General features: G+C 34.8%; 1 long non-coding RNA gene and 1 other non-coding gene across 9 annotated transcripts in view; one reads left to right on the forward strand and one right to left on the reverse strand.

Moving 5' to 3' along the window:
* The window catches only part of LOC138832890 (uncharacterized), a 108,256-nt gene that overhangs the window by 44,536 nt on the left and 37,408 nt on the right, over positions 1-26,312 (forward strand). For 6 of the 8 annotated variants that reach the window (XR_011373723.1, XR_011373729.1, XR_011373727.1 and 3 more), the window contains 2 exons: positions 1,188-1,221; positions 3,640-3,692. The exons of 1 other annotated variant lie outside the window; for it this stretch is intronic. This is a non-coding gene — a long non-coding RNA (uncharacterized lncRNA). The remainder of the gene's footprint in view (positions 1-1,187; positions 1,222-3,639; positions 3,693-26,312) is intronic. One more of the 8 variants, XR_011373730.1, reaches the window with a different exon arrangement.
* LOC138833042 (U6 spliceosomal RNA) lies at positions 21,090-21,194 on the reverse strand. The gene has a single exon (XR_011373762.1). It is a non-coding gene; the product is annotated as a U6 spliceosomal RNA (small nuclear RNA).

The following is a 26,312-nucleotide window of genomic DNA, read 5'->3' on the forward strand; positions in this document are numbered from 1 at the left end:
TACATGATGTTTACTAAAATTTATTAATTACTATAAATAATTAGTGAGCATGGATTTGTCTCTTTAAAACCCCATTTTTCTTAACCTTGAGACTCTAGCTGTAGTCATGCTCAATTTGTCTCTCCTTAAATAGAAAAGAATTTTAAAAACCTCTACCAGGAAAAATTTCAATTTGTACTGAGTCATCGAGGATGAGTAATATTCCAGAAATTCTTTCTCTTAGTTTAGACTTCTTAAATGTTATTTTGTCTAATTTTTCAAACACAGTATATTATATTTTAAATGTTATGTTAAACAAAATATGTAGTAGCAGTTGTGTCTTTCCTATAAAAGATCACACATTCCTTGCAATAAAGAAATGAATATTAGACTTGTGCATTGTGTCATATCCACAGAAGACTGGGACTGGCAGACTCCAAGTTTGAAGGCAGCCTGGGCAACACAGCAAGATCCAATCTCAAAAAATAAAAAGGGAAGAAAAAATGGGCATTGGATATATATTGCACCATTGGATTTTTTTTATTTTTAGATTTTTTTTAAATTGTGAAAATACTGTACAGAGGGGTTACAATTACATGGGCAAGGTAATGAGTACATTTCTTATCAAGCATTGTTGCCTCCTCCTTTGTTTCCCCTTCCCATCCCTGTTTTTTAAGCATTAAGAATTTCTAGGTAAAAGGCACAGACTTAGGGTTTCTAACCTACATGTCTGAGTAGAAAGCATTGCTTTAGAGATTCTTCATTAGCTAATTTTAATATACATTATTTTGTGTATATTTATAATTCCTGTATGTGCCCTGACAAGTTATTATTAGAAAAGACAGTGTTGAAATAGAAATTAAGGGAACTCTCAGTTTCATGTAGCAAGATAAAATATTTAAGTGTATCTTTATTTCTAACCATATGAATATGAATATATATCATAATGCTATTGTTTTAGTGATTTACACAGTGGAAACATACCAAACATTTACTTTAATATGTATATACAAATTTGGTCAAAAATAATGAGAAAGAAATTAATATGTTCCACTCAGTGCATTTGCCCTGGAAGGAATGTGAGATCTGAATCTGCTGTGCCTGTCAATCTCAGTTCCTTTATGTATGCTGGGCTGAGAGTGCTTGTTTGTTGATTTAACGATATGTACAAGATTTAATGATATGTATCTTTTTGTTTGTTTGTGCAGCTGGGGACTGATTTCATGGCTTTGAGCATGCTGGGTAAGTGCTCTGCCACTGAACTAAATATTCCTCAGCCCAATACGTGTATTTTTTAAAAGTAATCTGTAAAAATACAAGTCAATTAATTCATTTGGTACTCAACCAAAGGAAAAGAAGGTATTTGTCTCTGAGAGAAGTGTGTCCATCTTTAGCATGTCATTACCTTGAGGGTTTCTGACCAAAGCCAAATATTCCTTATGTACTGGTTCTGTTTGATTGGTTGATTGCGGAGTTAGAGATTGAACCAGGGCTTTATGCATGCTAGGCAGTGTGGTGACTACTAACGTGCCAACTTTAGATCCTAAACCCTTAGAGAGGCTACTAAAACTGTAGTGATTTTCTGTTTAATGAAAAAAATTAATAGTCTTGAAGACTATGTTGTATTTAAATCTATTAGATTTCAGCACTAGCCTGTACCAGGGTAACCTCTCTGATGTGTATTTAGGGAGTTTGAAGAAGCACAAAACTGGAATTAAAAACCAGCTTTGATATCAATTCCCTTTCATCTCAGTCCCGAAACTTTACTGCTACTGCCGTGCAGTTGAGTGTAAAATTTTGTTGTTTTTATATACAGTCTAAAGAACTTTCAAAACAGTAATAATTTAAATTTTCCTCTTGTATAATTGATAGTAAATACTTGAGGAGTAACTTAACTGTTTCTAACAGGTGATTTTTTTGTCTTCTTCTAATGCAAGATACACTGACAAAATGAGGTTATACTTGGAAACTTATAATAAACAAGTTTACAAAAACTAAAACATGCCGGGAACTGGTGGCTCACACTTGTAATCTTAATTACTTAGGATACTGAGAACTGAGAATCACAGCTAGAAGCCAGCCTGGGCAGAAAAGTCCCTGAGACTCTTATCTCCAATTAATCACAGAAAAAGATAGAAGTGGTTCTGTGGCTCAAGTGGTAGAGTGTTAGCCTTGAGCAAAATGGAGCTCAAAGACAGAGCCCAGGTCCAGAGTTACAGCCCCAGTCCAGAAAAAAACAAATAAAAAAATCCCCTCAGTAATAACCTAAGAATTTGTGAAAATGTAGTTGTATAATCAAATAAATGAAAAGAAATACTTAAATTGATTTGTAGAGAACTAGCAGGAGATATCACAGGTATATTTCTTGCTTGTTGGAGGTTTCTTTCAGGGGAAATCTTACCAGCTAGAGAGAGCTGCTCTTTAAAAATTTTTTTTTTCAACTAAGCTCTGGTTTCTCTGAAACCATATTTTATATTCCCAAAGCTTCACTCTGCAGTGTCACTACAAACATACTCAGGCAGCTGTGAGGCACTTTAAAGAGTTAGCAATAAGGTACCAAGCAATTACTTATTCTAACTTAAAATTTCAAATATGGTGGTAGAAAAACTTTTGGAGTTTTATGAAGAAAAAGAGGAAGATGGAATGTACTTTTATGAAAGAATAATATGACAAGATTGAGTTCTGTCATTGAGAGGTTCGAGGAAATGATCTTCATTCTATTCTATTAACAAACTACTGTGTTAATGGTATAAATAAGTGAATCTGCTGCTGGGTTTGTGGTTGAGTCTGGTGGGAAGGTTCCACTCTACTGCTGACATTGTACAGTGTGAGAAAGGTAACAACTCTAAACCACAGTTACATCTCTTTTCTCGATGCAAGTTTCAGATTATTGTATTTTTGTATTCATTTTCTAATCTTCCCAAGGATGTTCTCTTAGTTTAATATTTAGTATTGCTGCTATCCATTTTAAATACCCAAACTTACTGTTTGTGATGTGGTGGATAAGGGAGAGTCCGAACATCTAGGTTTGGCTGTTTGGCTTTTCTGTTTACCAGGTTTGTGTCTGGTGATTCACTATTCTGACTTGGAATATATAACCCAATATGAAAGATAGGGCAAATGTTTGAAACTGAATTGAAAGTATATGTGGAAATATATCTTATCTCTCAATCCCTGTTTATGCTGGTCTCCATGAGGCTCCGATATGTTAATTAGGTTTAATGAAGCATAAAAGGCTTTGTAAAATTCATCCTTGGGTCAAGGGTCTACTGTCTTTTGGACCCTACCGAGCTTGAATTTTCTACTATTATAAGAACAGTACTTATTTACAGAAAGAGCACTGCCCAAGCAAGGCTGGTAAGCGAATTCATAAGAGGAGACATTGGTTTGCCAAATTAGTTTCTCCAGAGAAACAGAAGCACTAGGCTCCATCTCTCTGAATGCTGCTAATATGCCTATGGGTGAAAACATCTATTCTGAGGAATTGACTGAGACATTCCAGAATCTTCTAGATGCAACATGGAGGCCTTAGAAAGCTGGTGTAACAATTTTACTCCTAGTCCAAGGCATGAGAAATAGGGAGCTGATGGTGTATATCCCAGTCAAATGGTAGAATAAAGCAAATGTGATGAATTCCTTCTTCTCTGTCTTCTTTTCAAGGCCTTCCACGGATGAGGTGATACCCAGGCATGTTGGGGAGAATGAGCTACTTAGTGAGTCTGCTGGCTTAATACTTTTGTCTTCCAGAAACTATGTGTAGCCAAACACCTTGTGGCACACTCAGGTTGCTACATTAAATTAGTCAACCCATTAATTTAAATTCTGTGTGTATTTTATGAAAAGGGAGAGAAGTCAGATGTATGTTAATACATTTGCAACAAAATACAGTAAAAAGTAACACAATTGCAGTTGTTTCCTGCCATTTGTATCTCATCCATATACCTTCAAATCTCAGGCTGGTTAGTCAAAACATCATAAACAATTTTGAGGCTTTCTTCTCTGATCTAGATATTTATGATGCAGATTGAATGATGATGGAATCAATGGATGAGTAGTAGAAAGAGGTCCAATTCTTCCTCTTGCTTCTGGTCTATGACAAAGTGAAGGGAATAGTGAATAAACACATTTCTGACTATTGTTTTTCTCATGTACTTAGTTGAATTTGTCTTTCTTGTCAAAGTCTTCAATTGTTTATATAAAATGAAATATCAATATACAAAAAAACTATGTATAAGTTTTGGGTTTTTCTAAGTCAGAAACATTCATTGAGTAAACATACACTTTGGGATTATCTATAAGAAAATAGTTGGAGAATTTGAATGTTGATTATAAGACCATTAATAGTAACAGCCACAGTAGAGAGTTTCTGTCTGGGAATGAGGTTATTTGAAAACCATGGATCACTGCTTATGAACTTACTGTCTTCTCTCGTCTGTGCATGTCTGGAGGGTAGAATCAGGCACCAGTGAAGGAGTTTCAATTTCTGGTGTTTAAACTTTTGGTACTTTGATACAAGGGAGTCATTGTCCGGAATAATATTTTGATTGAACATTTGAAGGAAGAAATTTCAAGCTTAAGAAAAAATTGGCACAAACTCATAGACTCTCTCATTTAACTGCACAAAGAAGGAAACTCAATAAATAGAATATAGAAAGTAAATAGTAGTACTAGAAAGTTAATAAAAACTGCTCTGACTCAGTTCACTGCTATTTTCAGTATTTGAATTTGTTTTTGTTAAGTAGTTCTAATTTCTCTGTAAGATAAACTCATTGTTTCCATTTGTTTTTGAATCAAGCTAAAGTAACACATTTTGAAATATTTTTCTTGGATATTTGAAAACTAATTGCAAAAAACTAAGTCATGACAGAGATTAGTATATTGTACTAGACTTTTTTATTTGCATTTTCTTTCTTATTATTTTATTTTATTGTCAAAGTGCTGCACAGAGGAGTTACAGTTACATGAGTAAGGCAATGAATACATTTCTTGTCAAGCATTATTACCCCTTCCCGTGTTGTTCTCCCATTATCCCTTCCCACCCAGAACTTCTTCACTCCTCCTACCCCCGAAAGTTGTAAAGTTCATTTCCAATATACTGTCTTGTGGGCATCATTGTTGCAATGGGTCAACCTGTGTCCTTGTTTCAGCATTTTCTTTTCTTCTACTCTGTTTTTCTTAATTTTCTCTCTCTCTCTCTCTCTCTCTCTCTCTCTCTCTCTCTCTCTCTCTCTCTCTCTCTCTCTCTCTCTCTCTCTCTCTCTCTCTCTCTGTGTCCCCTAGGATTGGAGCTTGAACTCAGGTCCTTGCACTTTCATTCAATAATTTTTGCTCACAACTGACACTCTACTAATTGAACCATGCCTCCAGTTCTGTCTTTATATGGTTGAGATAAGAGTCTCAAATATTTTTCTGCCCAGGCTTTGAACCTTGATCTTCAGGTTTCAGCCTCCTGAGAAGCTAGGATTATAGGTGTGAGCTATCAGTTGACCTCAAATATTTGAGACCCTTTTCTCAATTAACCATTCATGCTTTGTTAAATAGCAAAGGATTTCAATACATAACCTAAAAATTAAGAAAAATGAGGGAAGGGGTAGGGGGGTGAGTGAGAATACTGAAACACATGATACTGGTCAAGATCCAATAATTCATATACTGCTTTGTTGAATGGCAACTCCTTTGAACAACTTCTTAAGGATAATAAACATATTCAAATAAAAGACTGTACATAATATAGTTGATCATCTGGGTTTTATAGGTAAGGTAAAGTTTTGCTTTAAGCATCTTCTTAAAATATTTGAATTATACTTTTAATAGTTTATTAATAATGAGTTAATTCACAGAAACAGTATGAAACATTTATTGTAGGAAATATTAGAAAGATAAAGAATTAAAATATTTTTTCATTATATTGAAAGAAACCAGCATTAACCAGTTTAAACAGCATTAGTGTTTTGACATATTTTCTTTCTTTTGTACTTTTATTCTGTAAAGAAAAAGTAGTGGTGGTAGGACTTGAACTCAAGGCCCAGGCACTGTCCCTGAGCTCTTTTGCTCAAGGATAGTGCTTTACCACTTCAAGCCACAGTGCCACTTCTGGTTTTCTGGTGGTTAATTGGAGATAAGAGGCTCACGGACTTTCCTGCCCAGGCTAGCTTTGAACCTCGAGTCTCAGATCTCAGCCTCCTGATTAGGTAGGATTACAGGCATGCCACTGGTGCCCATCTTCACCAAAATTTTTTGAGTCCTTCCTTATCCCATTTGGGCCCACTGCTCTTTCTCAGCCATGAATACTATGGTGATTTTTTTTTTTATGTATTCCTCCTCCATGATTTGTATTTATACGTATTTATGTATCCATAAATTATGTGGCTCTATCAATATGGTATCTGCTATTCACATATGGCTTTTAAAATTTAAATTAATTAAAGAAAGCACATTTCATTTCTTAGGAGTACTAGCCACATTGCAAGTTTTTAGCATCCACAAGGACAGACATGGAACATTTTTATCATTACAGAAAATTCATGATCTGGGATTTATTTATTCACTCAGAATTTTGTTTTTGATACATGTAGTTTTTTTTTGCCCTTAGTATTTCTTTGTAAAACACACTACCATTTATTTATTTATTCACAGATTTATGAACATTTAACTTATTTCCAGTTATTACAAATGAAAGTAATTCTGCAGTGAACACTTTCTGCTTGCTCTTTTGCCTTAAGAGTATGGGGTTTCTAATGCAACAATGAGATGTACAAGTCGTTATGTTGAAAAACGAACTTTACAACTTTGGCGGGGGGGGGGGGGAAGGGGGGAGGGAGAGGCGGGAAAGGAGGGAATATGGGTGGGCGGGATGGGGGGATATGGAAAGGGGGATATGGGAAGGGGGATATAAGGAAGGAGAAACAAAGGAGGAGGCTACAATGCTTGATAAGAAATGTACTCATTATCTTGCCCATGTAATTGTAACTCCTCTGTAAGGTATTTTCATAATAATAATAAAAAAAGAAAAAAAAGAGTATGAGGGTTTCTTGAGAGTGTATGTTTGTTAGTTGAAATAATTATTAGTTTCACAGGCTGTCGCCAAATCATCTCCTCAAATAGCCATGCCCACTTACGTATGTTTTAGTTAGCAGGACATGAGTTCCTTCTCTTCATATACTTGCTGATGTTTCATATTATCAGATTATAATGTGAATATTTTTTCCAACATACCTAATAATTAGAGAGAATAGTTGAACTTTCATGTGTTTCCTGGCTATTTGGACTTCCTTTCCTATGAATTACCTGTATACATTTTGTTTATATGTGTCTTTCATTTTCATTTTTGGCAGTAGTGGGGTTTGAAATCAGGGATTTCTGCTTGATTGGCAGGTGCTGTATCAGTGAGCCATACCCTTGTTCTTTATTGCTTTACTTATTTTGGGAATATGGTATTATTTTATGCCTGTGCTTTCCTGGATCCCAATTTTCTCATTTATGATTTTTACACAGCTGGGATAAGTGCATACCATTGCACCCAACTTGTATTGGTTGAGATGGGGCTTTTGTGGACTAGCTTCTAACCACTGTCCTCCTGATTTCATCTTCCTGAGTAGCTGGGATTACAGCTGTGAGTCACTAGGCATTAGGAGTTTCTGTTTTAAAGTAGCATCTTCTTTTTGGATATAAGCACTACAAACGTAAAGTTTTGTGGTTCATCTTTTTTGCTTTGTTTATGGGGTTTTGATGCGTAGAAGTTAAAAAATAAATGTTATAAATATTTCTTTTAAGGTTTATACCATCTTTGGGTCTTGTTTAATAAAGTATTTCCTATTTTGATGGTGTATAATTTTCTGTTTATCTTCAAAAAGTGTTATAATTTTGCTTGTAGATTTAGGTTTATGGAATCTATTTGGCCTTTTTTTTTGATGTGGTTTATTTTTCATTTTATCCTTTCCTGAGTGCTTGCGTTGTGTACTTTCTTATATATTAAATTTCCACGCCTACATGGGTTCTGGATTCTCTTTTTTGTGTGGCTGATTTGATTAACTTTGTGTCAGTATCATGCCACCTAAATTATCAAGCTCAGAATAGGATGACGAAGCTAGGCTAAGTCTTCCCACATTGTTCTTAAAAAGTGTCGTATTTTAGGTCTGTTTTCTTTCATGTGAATAAAAGGCTTGTGTGTTGTCAACTTCTGTCAGTGCTCATGGGATTTCTATTGGAATTGGATATGTAGAGCACTTTAGTGAGAATAGATGTGTGTGTGTGTGTGTGTGTGTGTATTTAGTTGTTATAAGAGTCTGGGGGAGGGGAGGGCGGGGGGGGGTGGATGGGAAGGGATATGAAGGGGAAACAAAGGAGGAGGCTACAATGCATAAGCGTCTCACAGACTTTTCTCCCCAGTCTGGTTTTGAAGCTTTGATCCTCAGATCTCAACCTCCTGAATAGGTGGGATTAAAGGTGTGAGTCAATGGAACTTGTTTGAGTATAGATTTTTTTTTTTATGAAACTGAACCTTTCTATTGATTAACATGGTATATCTTCCCATTCATGTTTCCATTTATGCATGATAATAAAATTTTATACAAAGATGTTACCCGAATTTTGTGAAGTACATTCTTAGGCACATTAGGACTTTTCTATATCTAATAAGATCTTTTATTACACTTTTATTTGATGCTAATTATTATTATTATTATTATTATTATTATTATTATTATTATTATTATTATTATTATTATTATTATTTTGGGTCTGGTCGTGGGGCTTGAACTCTGGGCCTGGGCGCTGTCCCTCAGCTCTTCAGCTCAAGGCTAGCGCTCTACCACTTGAGCCATGGTGCCACTTCCGGCTTTTTTCTTTTTGCTTATGTGGTGCTGAGGAGTCAAACCCAGGGCCTCATGCACGCAAGGCAAGCGCTCTACCACTGAGCCACCTTCCCAGCCCATGGATGCTATTTATATATAAGATTGCTACTCATTTTTTGTATGTTGATTTTATGTCCAATAATTTAAAAAATTATTGTAAAGGGGATGTACAGAAGGGTTACGGTTACATAAATAAGGTACACTTATTTTAGAACAGTGTTACCTCTGCCTTTGTTTTTTTTTTTCCCCCAGTTTTTCCCTCCCCATCCTCCATCCCCCATCCCCACAAGGTATATTGTAGAGTTCATTGTCAACATAGTGTCTAGTGAGTATCACTGCTGCATTGTTAACTTTTTGTCCCACCGTTTCTGTGCTTCCCCCTACCCTCTGTCCAATAATATTGTTGAATCATCTTACTAGTTTTGGCAATTTGAAGATTCCTTTCAATCTTCTGTATAATCATATCAGTTGTATACATATTATGAAATATGAAAAATGAAGTTATTTTTAGTCCTTATGTTTTTACATTGGTTAGGATTTCTTCTTGAATATTTCACCAAACCATCTCATCTTGTTTCTTTAAAAAACAATGCTTTAGCTGGGCACTTAGTCCTAGCACTAAGGAAATAGATAGGAGGATTACAAATTTGGGGCCATCCTGAACTACATAGTGAAGGCTTGAAGTTTCTTTATCTTCTCAGCTTGCTTTAAAAAAATTTTTAAAATATATATTTAAACTTAGGCATTTGAGCTTGCTAGGCAGGTGCTCTACCACTTGAATCCAGCTCCTAGTTCCAGACGCTCTTAATAATGGATAATGTATGTGTGTCAAATATTTTTTTTGTTGTTTTGAAATGATCCTATAAACTTTTTCCTTCTGTTGATTTGACAAATTAATACATTTTTCAGTGTTAATCTATCCTTAAGTTTATAAGAGTAACCTGACTTGATCATGATGTAGTTATGTAGATACATGTACATATGTAAAATATATATAGCCATGTAAATGATATAGACAGACACATACTTTGCCTATTAAATTGCTTAAATGTTCTCATTTTTCATGAAAAAATTTTCTTTTCATCTGTATTAGTAAATGAGACTGGCCTAAAGTTCTTTCTTACTCAGTTTTAGGCATTTTGAGCATTAAAGTCATATTAACTTTATAAAATAAGCTAGAGATCTTTTATGATTTTCATTCTCTGGAATCTTTTGCTTAAAATAAGAATCATCTTCTTTTCTTTTGCCAGTCTTGAGGCTTGAAATCTGGGCCTAGGCCCTGTCTTGAAGCTTCTTTTGCTCAAGGCTAGCACTTTTACCACTTGAGCCACATCCCCACTTCATCTATTTCTTTATAGAGTAGGTGACATTTGTCTATAAACAACATTGCCTGATGCTTTCTTGCAGTTAATTTTTGACTACTGATTCAATTTTATTGCTGGTCATGAATATATTCAGGCTTTCTATATTTTTTTAGACTCAAATTTAGTTTGTTTATATAGACAGGATGCCCAAAAAGTACCAGTGAAGATCTAAGCACAAATAAATTTAACAGTATAGTCGCCCAGACCTTTTTTTTTTTTTTTTTTTTTTTTGTCGTTCGTGGGACTTGAACTCTGGGCCTGGTCGCTGTCCCTCAGCTCTTCAGCTCAAGGCGAGCGCTCTACCACTTGAGCTACAGCGCCACTTCCAATCGCCCAGACTTATAAAATTATTTGAAAATTAAATGACTTAGATTTATTTTTTAAATTATTTTATGATTTCATTTTCTGAAATTCAAAAGGCTATACAGGAGATTATAATTTAAAATTTCCATTGAAGTATCCGGTGCTTCTTGATCAGACTCACCCCTTCCGTAATTTTATTTCTTAATAAGCATATGTTTGCAATATAAGGGAGTTTTATTGTGGTATTTCCACATATACACACAGCACACTTTAACAAATAGTCCAATTCATCCCCTCCCTTTTCTCCATTTTTCAAGCAGCACTTAGTGGGTTTCAATATATTATATTCATATGTGCAATTTCCTTCCATCCTCTTCACCTCTCCATATCTTCTCTTTTTCCCTTCACATCCTGCTGGTCCTCTCCTAGACAAGTCCTCCTTTTATATTTATGTCCCATTAGTCTCATCAACATCACAACCACCACCACCACCACCACCATCACCACCACCATCATTGTTGACATTGTTGTGGTTGTCATTGTCATCATCATCATCATCATCATCATCATCATCATCATCATCATCATCATCATCATCATCATCATTGTAGGCCTATAATCCACAAATGAACAAGAAATATGGCATATTTGATCTTTGAGTTTCTTTTCCTGCAAATGAAATAACTATTTTTCTTCACAGATAAGTAATGATATGTATATGTAATACTGACCTCACTTTTTCTCTCCCTCCCTCCTTCCCTCCCTTCCTCCTTCTCTTCCTTTTCTTTTTTTCTAGTCCCGGGGCTTGAATTCAGGGCCTAGGTATGGTTTTTGAGGTTTTGTGCTCAAGACTAGTGGTTTTCCACTTGAGCCATAGCTCTACTTCCAGCTTTTTGGCAGATAATTGGAGATAAGAGTCCCATGATTTTCCCACTGGAGCTGGCTTCAAACTATGATCCTCAGATCTCAGCCTTCTGAGCAGCTAGGATAACAGGTATGAGCCACCAGCATCCAGCTTTTCTTTCTTTATTATTTTTTTAAACACTATGGCTGATTCTACAGTTGGACTATAGTGTACAGAGCTTCAATAAAAGTGGCTATGAAAGTTTCTTTCTTGAATATTGATTAAATTTCCTTTGATAATGTGCTCAAGAGTGGTCTGGCAGAGTCATAAAGCAGGACTATTTTTAGCTTTTTTTTTTTTTTTTTTTAAAGATCTTCCACACTTATTTCTGTAGTGGTTGGACAATTTACAGTTCCACCCGCAATATGCCAGGGTTCCTTTTCCAGATTTTGCTGTTTTTTATTTGAAGATTGCCATCCTGATTGGGGTAAGATGGAATCTTAAGCAGTTTTGATTCTATTTCTTTTATAAGTAAGAAGGTAAACATTTCTTCATGTATTTGTTAGCTATTTGTATTATTTTCTTAGAACCATCTGTTTGATTTACTTTGCCATTTTATTAATTGGATCATATATCTAATATTTGAACTCTTTGTATATTGTGGGTATTAAATTTTATCACTGAATAGGTAGAGAAGATTTTCTCTTACTCTGTAATTATTTAGATTTTTTAAAGCTTTGTATTTTTGTTTGTTTAGGTTCTAGGATTATGCAGGGATTATGGGAAAACATCTCACATTAGCCTACCTTTCTTGTGTGTGAATAATCATTTTTTTTTTGTTTCAATATTTACCAGCATTAGACAGAGGAACTGAAACAAAAATATAAAATTTAAACATTAATTTTTAACTTTGTTTCCTTCCTTCCTGTGTTGTGCAATTTATTATTGAACAATGCAGGTTCATCTCTCTTAAGGCCACTCAAGTTTAGTGATTTACTGGACTCAGCATCTAAGCATACTCATGATTACAGTTTGTTGCAATGAAAGGATACGAAGCAATTCCAGTGATAGGAAAATGGAGCAAAGCCAGGAGGAAACCAGCTAGAGCCCCTCAGGAATGAATTGACAACACGTGGAATGTGTTGCCAGGGTGTCCATCGAGGCTGGTTTTTCAGGTGTCTTCTGCCTGGCATACACAAGTTTCCAGAGTTTTCAGGTGGGCAGGGTGTTAGCTTATATGCAAAGTTTAGGCACAGGAAAGCAGTTCTCTCATTTCTTCCCAGAAAACTCTCTTGAAATCGGAGATTTAGGGCCAAGCTTGCAATAATCTTCTTTCTCTAAGGAAATGTGCTAATTCAAATTTGGGATGACAAAGATGTTACTTAAAATTTGGTTTGTGCTTATCCTTTCTTTCTTTCTTTTGTATTTTCTTTTTATTATTATTTTTATTGTAAAAATACTGTAGAAAGGGGTTACAGTTACATGAGCAAGGTAATGAGGACATTTCCTATCGAGCACTGTTGCCTCCTCCTTTGTTTTGTCCTTCCTTTCTATGTTGTTGAAAGTGTGGTTCCTAATAACATAAACACATTTATCTTTTCTTTCTGTATTTGTATGAATACAGCTATAATCTACTATTACCAATAATATAACTACTGAATATAATTTAAAATCTTTTGCAGTTCTTACAGTCCTTGCTGAGACTTTACTACCATATTACTCTAAAATCTCTTGAAATAAGTTTTTCTGTGAGTTTAAGCTAGCAACTTGATACATAGGTTAGGTTATTTCATTTAACTATTCAATTGTAAGGGATAGCTTTAAAAATTCTTTATCCATAGAGTACTAGCCTTGAGCTGAAGAGCTGAGGGACGACAGTGCTCAGGCCCAGAGTTCAAGCCCCACGACTGACAAAAAAAAAAAAAGGCTCCATTGAGATATTCTAGGCTCTTACCAAGTCATGTATTAGACTTCTGTCTGGAGGTGCCATGCTGATCAAAAATTCTTTATCCAACTTTGCATTACAACTATGCTAGAAATTTATATAATTGCCAAGTTAAAACTAGAAAATGAGGTGTACTTGGAAATTTTGTTTTTTATTCTTTACCATCTTTCCCACAGTAAATAATGTAATTAATTCTTGATTTATCTTTTTTTTGAATTCCTTTTCCTTCAGTAAATATGAGTATACCATTCATATTGTTAAGCATGCAGTTGTTTAAAAAATTACTATCTTTAAGTGGTTGTATAAAGAAGTCCCATTCTACAAAACAGTATATGAGTACACAGTGTCTCACAACATTGTCACCCATCTCTCCTAGCCCATCCTTTCTCTTACTTTTTTTCTTTAATTGAGATTAGGTGATTACATAAATTTTACATATTTCACAGTATTGTGGAACAGTGATACTTAAAGTCTCAAGCACATTTTAACCTTCACAAGACAAAAAAAGCATGCAGTTTTAAAAAAATTACTAATTTTCCAGGAGATGACATTATTAATAGAGATTGTAAATAATTTTAATTAAGATGTTATTAAGATCTGTTTGTTATTAAGCATGGGATCATCAGAAAAAGTCAATTTTGACCTCAGATTTCTTTCATTTTGTTCTATTGCAAGAAACTTTTTCCTGCCTAGAGCTTTTGTTACAAAACCGGCTTTCTTGCTGTTCTCTTGGGCTGTGAGCAGAGATTTTGATTTTGTTTATAACCCCTATATATATTTTTTTAAAAATAAGCCTCTTTATCATCTAAACTTTTTACTTGGATATCTCAGTTATTTTGTTCTAGCTCTATCCTCTGTGGGTCCCAAAGTACACATTTTGTCCCTACATATAGCCTTAAAACCTTGGCTACTGGCCTCAAGGCTCAGTTTCTTATACTTCTTTAAGCTGTCAGGCTGTAACTCACACTCTTGTAACTCTGGCTCTGGCTTCTCCTTATTTTATTTTTCTGCTTAGGTACTTCTAAACTATGTACTAATTTATTTTATTGGTATTTTAATGGTATTTTAAAAGCAATTTATTTTTTTCATATTACTAAAAGTAAATGAATTATATTTACATCACTTACCAGTGTATTGTCACCCTTTTTCTGTAACTAGCTGAAGAAACACATGCACACACACACACACACACACACATACACACACGCATACACAAAGATGTAAAATAGTTTTATAGGACAAAGGACAAAGGGTGAACCAATACAACAATGATACTCTAAGACAATATGTTGGAAATGAGCTGCACAACTTTGGGGGGATTGGGCAGAAGGGAAAGTGGGAGAAAAATGAGGCAGGGGGTAACAAATTTGACAAGAAATGTACTCTCTACCTTACATATGTAACTGTAACTCCTCTGTACATCACCTTGACAATAAATTAAATCTTATAACTAAATTTATGAATCCTCTACTTCTTCCCTTGCTTTCCTTTGAAGGTATTAAAATAGAAAAATTACCTATCTATAATCAATGAGTACTAACAGATGCTTAGTTCCGGGTCTTAGAAGGGCATTCCTAGGTGGTTGTCTTTGCTTCACCGGTATTTTCCTCTGACTAGTCTCTTCTTGGCTTTCTTTTATCTTCCTCTGTTTTCCCTGTAGGTATTTCATTAAAATTGCATCTGGTATTTGGCATCCCACAACGAAAAATTTTATACTTAATAATTTTGAAATGCATTTTTTTACTCTGTCCATTTTTGTGGGTTTAGCTATAGAAGCAATATTGATAAGCAAAGTAGCTCAGTATCCTACAAGTTATAGTTAAATATAAATCTCCAGATCCCTTGAAGGGAACTATAGCTTTCAGAGAATTCTCCTTTGGAAATGCCATATTTTCTTGAAACACTGAATAAATATAAGAATTTTTCTCAAGTTGCTTCCTGCTCAAAAGTTGACATGTTAAATTGAAACCCCTTTGTACAATTATTCCAGGACAATAACAATAAAAGAAATTTTTGCAAAAGAATGAGAATAATTTATTCAGTCACTTAAAATTTTTAAATATTCAAATAATAAAATTCAATTTCTATTTGTTTTTGTTAACTTTTAATCTTCATGAAGTATTTTTTTTTTTTTTTTTGTCGGTCGTGGGGCTTTAACTCTGTGTCTGGGCGCTGTCCCTCAGCTCTTCAGCTCAAGGCGAATGCTCTACCACTTGAGCTACAACGCCACTTCCGGTTTTCTGATGGTTTATTGGAGATAGGAGTCTCACAGTCTCTCCTGCCCGGGCTGGCTTTGAACCGCGTCCTCAGATCTCAGCCTCCTGAGTAGCTAGGATTACAGGCGTGAGCCACCAGCGCCCGGCTTCCATGAAGTATTTTTAGCTGGAGACGATATGCTAGAAAGACAATCTTTATGTAGACTACTAAAAGTAGTTTTTGAGCAAAGTTAATATTCAGATACCCTCAAAGATGTTATATCCTCATTGTCTTCATTGCTTTGGATCTAGGACTCGAGCGAGCCTATTCTTTAAGAAACTTTGAAGTGTATTCTACTTATTTTTAATATTTTTATTTTTAAATTAAGTAATTGTACAAAGGAATTTCAACTCAATGTCAATTTATGAATATAATGCATTTTGATTAATGTCAGCCCTTTTGTTATTATCCCATCTCTCCCAACTCCATCCATTTTCTCAAGTTACCTGGCTCTGTTTTTTATCTATGTACATTGTGTATTATGACTGTATTCACCCACCCTTTCTCTCACCGTTTATCTGACCCCTTTCCTTGACCTTCTCCCCTGAGATAATTCAGGAGTGTTTAGAAAATCCAGTACAAAAATGGCATATATACATGCTATTGACAGTTGTGTCTGGATCATGTGAATTAACTCATAGCATTATTTAGATATTTGATGAAGAATGGGAGAAAGATATGAATCATCTTAACTTTGACTTGTTAAAGTCAAGTCAGGCTATGATGCTTGCTATAATTCACCTTCCCAGATTTATTATGTCATCTGAGTCAAAATTATATCAACTTGGATTTATTCATATATTACATCAAATGTATTGTGTCTTTGATATCTATTTGAATATGAATAGGTAGGACAGACAATAAACTATTCATCAAGTAACAAGTCAAAACAGAGTTAAACAAGAAGTAGGTCTTATGGTATAGTTGATTTGGTTCTACAGTGAGGTGGATTTAAGAGCTAAAGCTCCATTTTCCATTTAAGTAAATTTTCCAACACACAATGTTCATCTACATGTTATAGACAGAAATATGTCTTTTCTCAGAACTTATAACCCAACTGACAGCTGGGTGAAGAAAATATAACCTTATAGTTAGTTGCAGGAAGTCAGTTTTTCAGTCAGGGAAAGAGATGCTTGCCTTACACCCAAGTTATAAACAGAGCAACAGAATTCCATTGCTCGCCACATCACTTTCAGCTTCAGCATTCTCTAAGCACAACAAAAATCTAGGCCTTCAGTTTATTTCAGCCATCTGTTATGGGAATGACAAGATAAAGACACTGGAAATCACTGAAGAATTTGTATTCAGTAAGATTGTGTCTCTAAAGAAAGGAGTCTCTCCCAGATATATTTTAAAAAAGTAAAGAAAGTTAACGGAAGTTACTCTCATTTAGAGAATTTCAGAAACACTGGCTTTCTTCTTCCCATACAGTGTTCTTTGTACGTAGTCATTTCTTACTGTAAATGTCCTTTGTATTCACAAAAAGCAGAAGAATAATATACACATAGAAAGTGACCCATGTAACTGCACAGACTAGGTATTTCTTTTGCTGACAAGGATATGGGTCTTTCTTCTTTTTAAAATATGTTTTTATTGTAAAGATACTATATACAAAGGAGGAGGTAACAATGCTTGATAGGAAACGTACTCATTGCCTTACTCATGTAACTGTAATCCCTCTGTATAGTATTTTATTTTTATTTATGTTTTTATTGTAAAAATAGTATACAGAGGGGTTACAGTTACATGAGTAAGTTAATGGGTACATTTCCTAACAAGCATTGCTACTCCGTCCTTTATTTTTCCCTTATCATCCCTTCCCTCCCTACCTCTCCAACTCCCGCCTCCCCCCAAAGTTGTAAAGTTCATTTCAGCATAGTGTCCTGTACATCTCATTGTTACAATGGGTCAACCTGTATCCTTGTTTCAGCATTTTGTTATTTCCCTTACCCTCTCCAAATTAGAAAAATGTATATACAAGATGCAGGGCACCGACATCAAATACAGTGACAACAGGGATTATATCATGGGGGAAGAACATACAAAAGACACAAACAAATCACATAGTACATTAAAAACAACAGCAACAAGGAAAAAAAAAACCTCTTCTGTCCATATCTTGGGACTCATTTTGCTTAGCATCATCTTATATGGTCATATGCACATAGCTTTTGAGCTTTTCTGCTTGTCTGGTAAGATTATCCTAGATGTATACTAGTTATTGCAAATAAGGGAAACCATGGGACCTATGTTTCTGTGGGCCTGCCTGGCTTACTTCACTTAATATAATTTTTTCCAAGTCTTTCTATTTCTTAACAAATGAGGCAATGTCATTCTTTCTGATGGAAGCACAGAATTCCATTGTATATACATACCACATTTTCTTAATCCATTCATCTACTCAGGGACATCTGGGTCGATTCTGTATCTTAGCTATGGTGAATAAAGCTGTGATAAACATAGTTGTGCTGATAGCTATAGTGTGGCCTTGTTTGTGATCATTTGGATAAATGCTCCAAAGTGGGATTGCTGGGTCATAGGGGAACTTTATGTATAGTCTTTTGAAGACCCTCCATACTGCTTTCCAAAGTGGTTGAACTAGTTTACACTCCCACCAACAATGCAGTAATGTTCCCTTTTGGCCACATCCCTTCCAGCATCTGTCGTTATTAGATTTCTTGATTATAGCCATTCTAACTGGGGTGAGGTGGAATCTCAATGCTGTTTTGATTTGCATTTCTTTTATGACTAGAGAGGGACTTTCTTCTATATATAAGGATCTTAAATCTTACAAAAGGATTAGATTCAGAGAATACTCAGTACGAACGTCCAATTAGCAAGAACAACAAGAGAAAAATGTCAAAAAAGTCATGGCAGTAAAACTAAAAATGGCTGGGAACAATTTCTTTACAGAGCAAAGCCAAGAAGACATTAAAAACACCTGTATTTCTTTCTTTTCAAGTAATGAACAAATAAATGTAGAGAATATGTTTATCTGTTTAACAGTAAAAACAAATAGCTCCATGGTAGAAATACTAAAGAGAATGCCTAATTCTTGTAATACTCGGCGTAAGGAGATACAGACAAGAGAAAGAAATAAAACCGGGATGATTAAGTAAAAGCAATATTGACAAAGGTGCATCCTTCTCTAAGGTCCAAGCAATGCCATTTCTCTCATGCTGGGTTTTTGTTTTTGTTTTGCCTTTTTTTTTGGTGTAGTAAAACCCAAAGCCTTCCACATGCTAGGAATGTTGTCAACTGCCAAGCTACATTCACATTCATTTCATGAATAGACTTCTTGTCAAGATGTATTTTCCTTGGACCTCAGGATTTATAGGATGTTCTTAGCGAACAGGAACAACACAGCAGCTATTCTCCTTATTGACATACTTGCTTGAGCAAAGCAAGACATAAACAGTTAGAATATGTTGTTAGCTATTGAAATAAAGATAGCCAAAATGTACGCTTTTGCATTCATTTCCTATCACTGTGTGTCTATGAATAAAGTGAGAGTTTTCTCTTATTCATTTCACTTGGATTTTAGCTACTTTCAGGAGTATCTGACAATATTTCAGAAACAGTTGGATCCTTATTCTTGGAGAAGTAACTCATTTGTTTTATTTCCTTACTAGTCATTTTATTGCATTGATATTGAATTTCTTTTTTTTTACATTCAGTTCATAGCTATGCTGCATGGCTATAATAGCACTTATTGTCTTATTTTAGATTAAAAATTTTAATATATATTATTGTAAAGATACTTTACAGAGGGGTTACCATTACATGAGCAAGGTAATGAGTTCATTTCCTATCGACCATTGTTACCCCTCCTTTGTTTTTCCCCTACCATCCCTTTCTTCCCCACCTCCCCAACCCCTCCCGCCCCTGCAAATTTGTAAAGTTCCATTTCAACATAGTGTCTTGTACATCTCATTGTTTTAATGGGTCAACCTGTATCCTTTTTTCAGGTTTTTGTTATTTCCCTTACCTCCCCAAATTAGAAAAATGTATATATAAGATGCAGGGCACTGGAATCAAATACAGTGATAACAGCGATTATACCATGGGGGAAGAACATTCAAAAGAAACAAAAAAATCACATAGTATATTGTAAGTACATTAAAAACAACAGCAAGAAAGATAAAGCCTCTTGTGTCCCTATCTTGGGGTTCATTTTGCTTAGCATCATCGAATATGGTCATATGTACATAGCTTTTGACCTCTGGAAAAATTATATTAAATTAAGTCAGCCAGGTCCAAAGAAACATAGGTCCCATGATTTCCCTTATCTGCAATAACTAGTGTATGTCTAGGACAAGCAGAAAAGGTCAATAGCACCTACTTTCTACAACATTTTGGGTAATATAGGCTGAACGTGGCTTATAGTATATACAAAACATTCTTTTCCTGAATTTAAAGTGGCAAAATGAATTCAGAAAATTTGTTTAAGGGTAGTCTTTCCCAAATAAACTGCAACTGGTCATATTAATCACTAGACATATGATTTTAAGGAAAATTTTTTTTTCTCAAAAATTAATGTGCACTAACAGCCATATTTGTTAGGCAAACATTGTAGCCCACCCTTGGTCTGGTCTTGGATTCCTAACTTAACCAAGTGCTTGATTTTATTTTCTGTTTGTTTTTAAAATTTTATTGTAAAGATACTGTACAGAGGGGTTACAGTTACATGAGTAAAATAATGAGTACTTCACTGTCCAGCATTGTTACCCCCTCCTTTGTTTTTCCCCTACTATCCCTTCCCTCCCCACTCTCCCTTTTCCTCTCTCCCCTACCCCATGTTGTAAAGTTCATTTTCAACATAGTGTCTTGCCTCATTGTTACAATGGGTTAACCTGTATCCTTGTTTCAGCATTTTGTTATTTCCCTTACCCTCTCCAAATTAGAAGAATATATATACAAGATGCAGGGCACCGGAATCAAATACAGGGAAAACAGGGGCTATACCATAGGGGGAAGAACATACATAAGAAACAAACAAATCCCATAGCACATTAAACACAACAGTAACAAGGAAAAAGCCCCTTATGTCCATATCTTGGGACTCATTTCGATTATCATCTTATAAGATCATATGTGCATAGCTTTTGAGCTTTTCTGCTTGTCTGGTAAGATTATCCTAGATGTATACTAGTTATTGCAAATAAGGGAAACCATAGTTCCTATGTTTGTTTGGGTCTGGCTTACTTCACTTAATATAATTTTTTCCAAGTCTTTCCATTTCCTAACAAATGGGACGGTGTCATTCTTTCTGATGGAGGCATAGAATTCCCTTGTGTGTGTGTGTGTGTGTGTGTGTGTGTGTGTGTGTGTGTGTGTGTGTGTGTGTGTGTGTGTGTGTATCACATTATCTTGATCCATTTACCTATTGACGGGCATCTGGGTTGGTTCCATATCTTTGCTATGGTGAATAATGCTGTGATAAACATAGTTGTGCTGGTACTTTAGTATGGCCTTGTTTGTGATAGTTTGGGTAGATGCCCAGAAATAGAATTGCTGGGTTATAGGGGAGCTCTATGTGCAGTCTTAAAAATATGAAATGCTTCATGAATTTGCATGTCATCCTTGCTCAGGGACCATGCTAATCTTCTCTATATCATTCTAACTTTAGTATATGTTCTGCCGAAGTGTACACTTATTTTCTGTTTTAAAGGAATTAATCCAGCAATAGCTGGATTTGGACTGATAATTGTGTTTTCTAATGAGATAAAACAAAGTCAAACATTAGAGATATGGCTAAAATGAAAATAATACTGCAAAGAAATATATACCTGCTATTCCTGTGGAGAGTGGATAGCACACTAATATTGCAGTGTGCATGGTGTTTAAAAGGATTAAAGAACAGCAATCAAACCCTGTAAGTTGTTCTTCAGATAGACTAGTGTTCACATAGCAGGTGCTGATTCTATCTAAAGAATTACCGTAGTTTGTTAACCATCAATCTCTTTCTGACTATGAATTTGTGTATTCTGGATATATCATAGGAAAAGAACCAACAAGGCTTCATGGGTTCAAGGCTCAGTCCTCAGTTTGCCAGGGTTGGGATGATGGAACCTTTAAGAGATAGACCTAGAGGGAAATGGTTAGCTCTTTGGAGTTTTTCCCTCAGAAGAAATTAATGTGGTTCTAAAGGGATTGCAGGTAGTTCCCATCAAAGCAAGTTGTAATGAAAGGACAAGAATGGCTTCTTGTCTTACCAAGGATCCTTTGACATGTGTTCTAGCCATGGTACCATCTTCCTTGAGGCCTTCACCAGAGGCTGAACAGAGAAAGCTCCTCTGATCTTGGACTTTTATGGTCCAAATTATATGCTAAATAAATTTCATTTCATTATCTACTATGCAACCTCAGATATTTTGCACACATACCCACCACCACTTAGCATGGTTTTTTATCGTTTATTCATTAATGATTATTTGAGTTGTTTCTGCCTTTTTGCTATTATGAATAACACTGGTGTGAACATATGAGTACATGTTTCTCTGTGAACGTCATTTCACTTGGGTATAAATCTAGAAGCAGATTTTCTGAGTCATATGGTAAATTCTGTGCTTGCCTTTTTGAGAAACAAGGTTTTCAATAATGGCTGAACCATTGTGCGCATATACTAGTTATGTAAAAGGATTCTTTTATACGCTCCAGCCAGCATTTATTTTTTAAATGTAAAGATATTCTTTTTTTCCTTTTAAAAATTATCTTTAAGTAGTTGTACAACGGAGTTGCTATTTACCAATATTATTTTATATTTATTTATTAATACACTATATCTTGATCAATGTTACCCCTTTCAAAATCCATAGTATAGTATGGTGTAACATGCATTTATTTCCTTAATGACCAATGCTGTTAAATATGTATTTCTTCATGAGTTCTCTTTGGAGAAATATCTATTCAAGTTATATTTAGGTCATTTATCCTGTTTTGAGTTGACTTTTGGTAGGAATCCAGATCCTTTGCTTTTTTATTTGACTATTGATTTGTTCCTCCTCCATATGTCAAAGAAACTTCTTTCCCTATTGAACAGTACAGGTGCTCTTGTTGAAACTCAATTAGCCATAGATGTTTGAGTCTCTTTATGGACTCTCAGTTCTCTTCTGTTGGGTGTATGATTTTTGTTTTCAGACCAGTAAAGTGAATTTTCAATTCAACATGTCAATTTATGTACAATGTATCTTGATTGATGTCATCCCTTGATCATTCTCCCTGTCATCCATCCTGACACTTACGCCAGTACCATGATGTTTGGTAATTTACTAACTTCATAGCAAGTTTTGAAAATGAATAGCGTAGTTTCTTGAACTATATTTTACTTTTAAAACATAGTGTTGGGTATTTGGAATCCTATGCAATGCCATATGAATTTGAGGGACTGTGTATTATTTAAGGGAATTTAGTTATCTTTACAATTAAGTCTTCCAGTTTGTGAACATGGGATAGATTTCCTCTTATTTGGGTCTTTAATTTCTTTCAATAATGTTTGGTAGTTTATAGTATGAGTACATCTTCTACCATCTTGGCTAAATTTATTTTTAGGTGTTTTATTCTCTTGGATACTATTATGAAATAAAATTGCTTTCTTAATATTCTTTACAGTTTTATTGTTATTTTGTAGAAATACAGCTCATTTTTGTGTGTTGGCTTTATAGCTTGCAACATTGCTGAAATTCTTTATTAGCTGTTGAAGGGTTTTCTTTTTATCACTCTAAACTTTATGTGATTTTGTATACTTAAAATTATATTATCTGTGAATAGAGATAATTTTAAATCTCTATGCTTCTAAGAACCATCATCAATCTGGAGCATAGGCCTGAACAAAGGCAAATAGAAGTGGTCAAAGTAGGGATACGTGTCTTATTCCTAGTTGCAGAGGAAAACATTTCTTTAATTATTGGCGATAGTTGTAGGTTTTTCATAAATGTCCTCTTAGACTGGTAGGATAGCTCCAATATATAGGAACTGGACAGTATATAAAAGGTCCAGGTTTAATTATCAGCATTGAGAAATGACAAGAGTAAGTACCCTTTGCCATGTTAAAGAAGTTCCCTTCTCTGCCAGAAGCTGAGATCTAATTATAGAGGTTCCAAGCCAGTCTGGGAAGGAAAGGTTGTGAGACTTCTTATCTCCAATTAACCACCAGAAAACCTGAAGTGGGACTGTGGCTCAAAGTGATAGAGCACTAGCCTTAAGTGAAAAAGCTCAGGGACAGTGCCTAGGCCCTGAGTTCAAGCCCCATGGTTGACAAAAAAATTCCTTTCTTTTCTACTTTTTAAGGTGATTTAAAAAAGCACATTATGAAAAGATGCAGAATTTTGTCAACTGTTTCTTATATATTAAGATGATCAGATAGATATTAAGTGGTGTTTTTTGTTACTATTATATCTCGAATCATCCGTGTACCCTTGAATTATATTCTATTTAGTCATGTTGCACATTTTTTTGCATTTGGCTTGTTATTATTTTGTTGAATAATTTTGCATGTAAGACAATAATGGACACTGACCAATAAGTTTTCTTCTGATGTTTCTGTCTGGATTTGGTATAAGAGTAATGCTGATTCCACAAAATGTATTAAGATATGATCTTCTCTCTCTCTCTCTCTCTCTCTCTCTCTCTCTCTCTCTCTCTCTCTCTCTCTCTCTCTCTCTCTCTCTCTCTCTTTCTCTCTGCTTGAGAATACTTGCTATTCTTTTCAAAATTTTGGTAGAATTTAGTAGTAAGATAATATAGTCCTAAACAATTACTTTGTGGGTAGTTGATTGCTAACTAAATCTCTTTACTTGTTATTGCTTCCTTATCTACTTTTTGATTTCCTTTTTTTATTTAAATTTTATTGCGAAGGTGATGTACAGAGGGTTACAGTTACATAAGTAAGGTGATGAGTACATTTCTTTTTGAACAGTGCTGACCTCTCTCTCATTTTCTTGCACTTCCCCATCCACTCCTCTCCCTCCCAGTTGTAAAGTTCATTTCCAACCTAGTGTCTAGTGAGTAATCAGTGTTGAATTGGTTCATCCTTTGTCCCACCATTTCTGTGATTTCCCTTCCCTTCCCCAAATCAGATAAACTGGTATAAGACAAGGGAACAGAAATGGAGGGACAAAAGGTGAATAAATGCAGCAGTGGGACTCACTAGATAGTATGTTGAAATGAACTCTACAACTTGTGGGCAGGGAGGCGAGGGCAAAATTGGGAGAGAGCAAAGTAAGGGGTGACATTGTCCAAAAAGGAATATACTCATTACCTGACTTATGAAATGGCAAACCCTCTGTACATCACTTTTATAATAACAATAATGATTAGAAAAAGAATTTGTTAAAAAAGAAAATCTGGAAGTGGAGCTGTGGCTCAACTGGCAGAGCAGTAGTCTTAAGCAAAAAAGCTCAGGGATAGCACCCAGGCCCTAGGATCAGCACATATACATATATATATATATATATATATATATATATGTACATATACATTCACGAAACTATTCACTACTCTCTTATCTTTTATTTGATGAGCACATTTACATTTAAAGTACTTGATAATGAAAGATGTATTTTCCCACTGTGCTCATTTACTATTGTCATTTTCTTTTTTAGTTCATTCAGTGTTGGCTTTTTCTGTGATTGATCAGTTTTTTCTGGTATTCCATTTTGATGTTCTCTTCTGCTAAATTATTGTGTTAGAGCTTACTATGGTTATGATATTATAATTAACATCCTAAATTTATAACAGTCTACTTTGTAGTGATATTAACTTACATGCTCAACATACATTAATACTGTTTATTTTTATTTATATATTTACCTTTACTATTGTTTTTGTTCTTGTTTGGTGTGACTTTCTATTTAGTATCATTTTGCCTCAGCCTAAAGAATTAATTCCCTTTTGCATTTCTTATAGAGCAGGTCTACTAGCAATAAATTCATTTAGATTGTATTATCTGGGAATGTCTCCAGTTTTTCATATTTGAAAATTGTTTTTTTACAGATTAAAGGTTTGGTTGGTAATAGTATTTTCTTTCCTTATTTTAAATATATTATTTCATTTCCCTTGACCTGTATAGATTATGATGAGACAAAGTCTGTGACTCCTATTTAGGAAGCCTTGAATGTGATAATTCCCTTCTCATTTTCTTTTCTTGAAAATGTTTTTAAGATTTTCTCTTTTTCTTTGTCTTTCAACTGTTCTGTTCAATTATAATCTATCTTGGTATGGATCTCTCTGTTTGTCATACTTGGAGTTTCTCGAGAGTCCTAATGTGTAGATTCTCATCTTTCATCAAACGGATTTGGAGTAATGTTTCTTCAAATACTTTTTTTTCTTTTTCTTTTTTTTTTTCTGGTGGTGATACATTTTTATTTTGTTTTTATTGAATGTTTGTAAATTAGCTATTAGAAACTTTATAAATAAAACAAAGCATACCTACCAGTTGTCAGACAGTCTGTATTAGGTGACTGTTATTAATAACTAAAATATTTTGGTAGGAAAAATGACAGTTTTTGAGATTAAGAGAACTTATTGTTTTTTTTTAATTTAATTTAATTTTATTTGAGAACATACTGTACAGAGGGGTTACAATTACATTGGCAGGATAATGCATACATTTCTTACCAAGCATTGCAGCCTCCTCCTTTGTTTACCCTTCACCTCCCTTCCTAGCCTCCTCCCTCCCCCCCACCCAATCATACCCCCCTCCCCCCCCCACACCGACATTGTAAAGCTTGCTTTGACATGACATTTTGTAATTCTCCTTGTTGCAACAG

This window comes from Dipodomys merriami, unplaced genomic scaffold (genome assembly GCF_024711535.1).
Source record: "Dipodomys merriami isolate MVZ:Mamm:240054 unplaced genomic scaffold, mDipMer1.0.p SCAF_20, whole genome shotgun sequence".
Lineage (NCBI taxonomy): Eukaryota > Metazoa > Chordata > Mammalia > Rodentia > Heteromyidae > Dipodomys > Dipodomys merriami.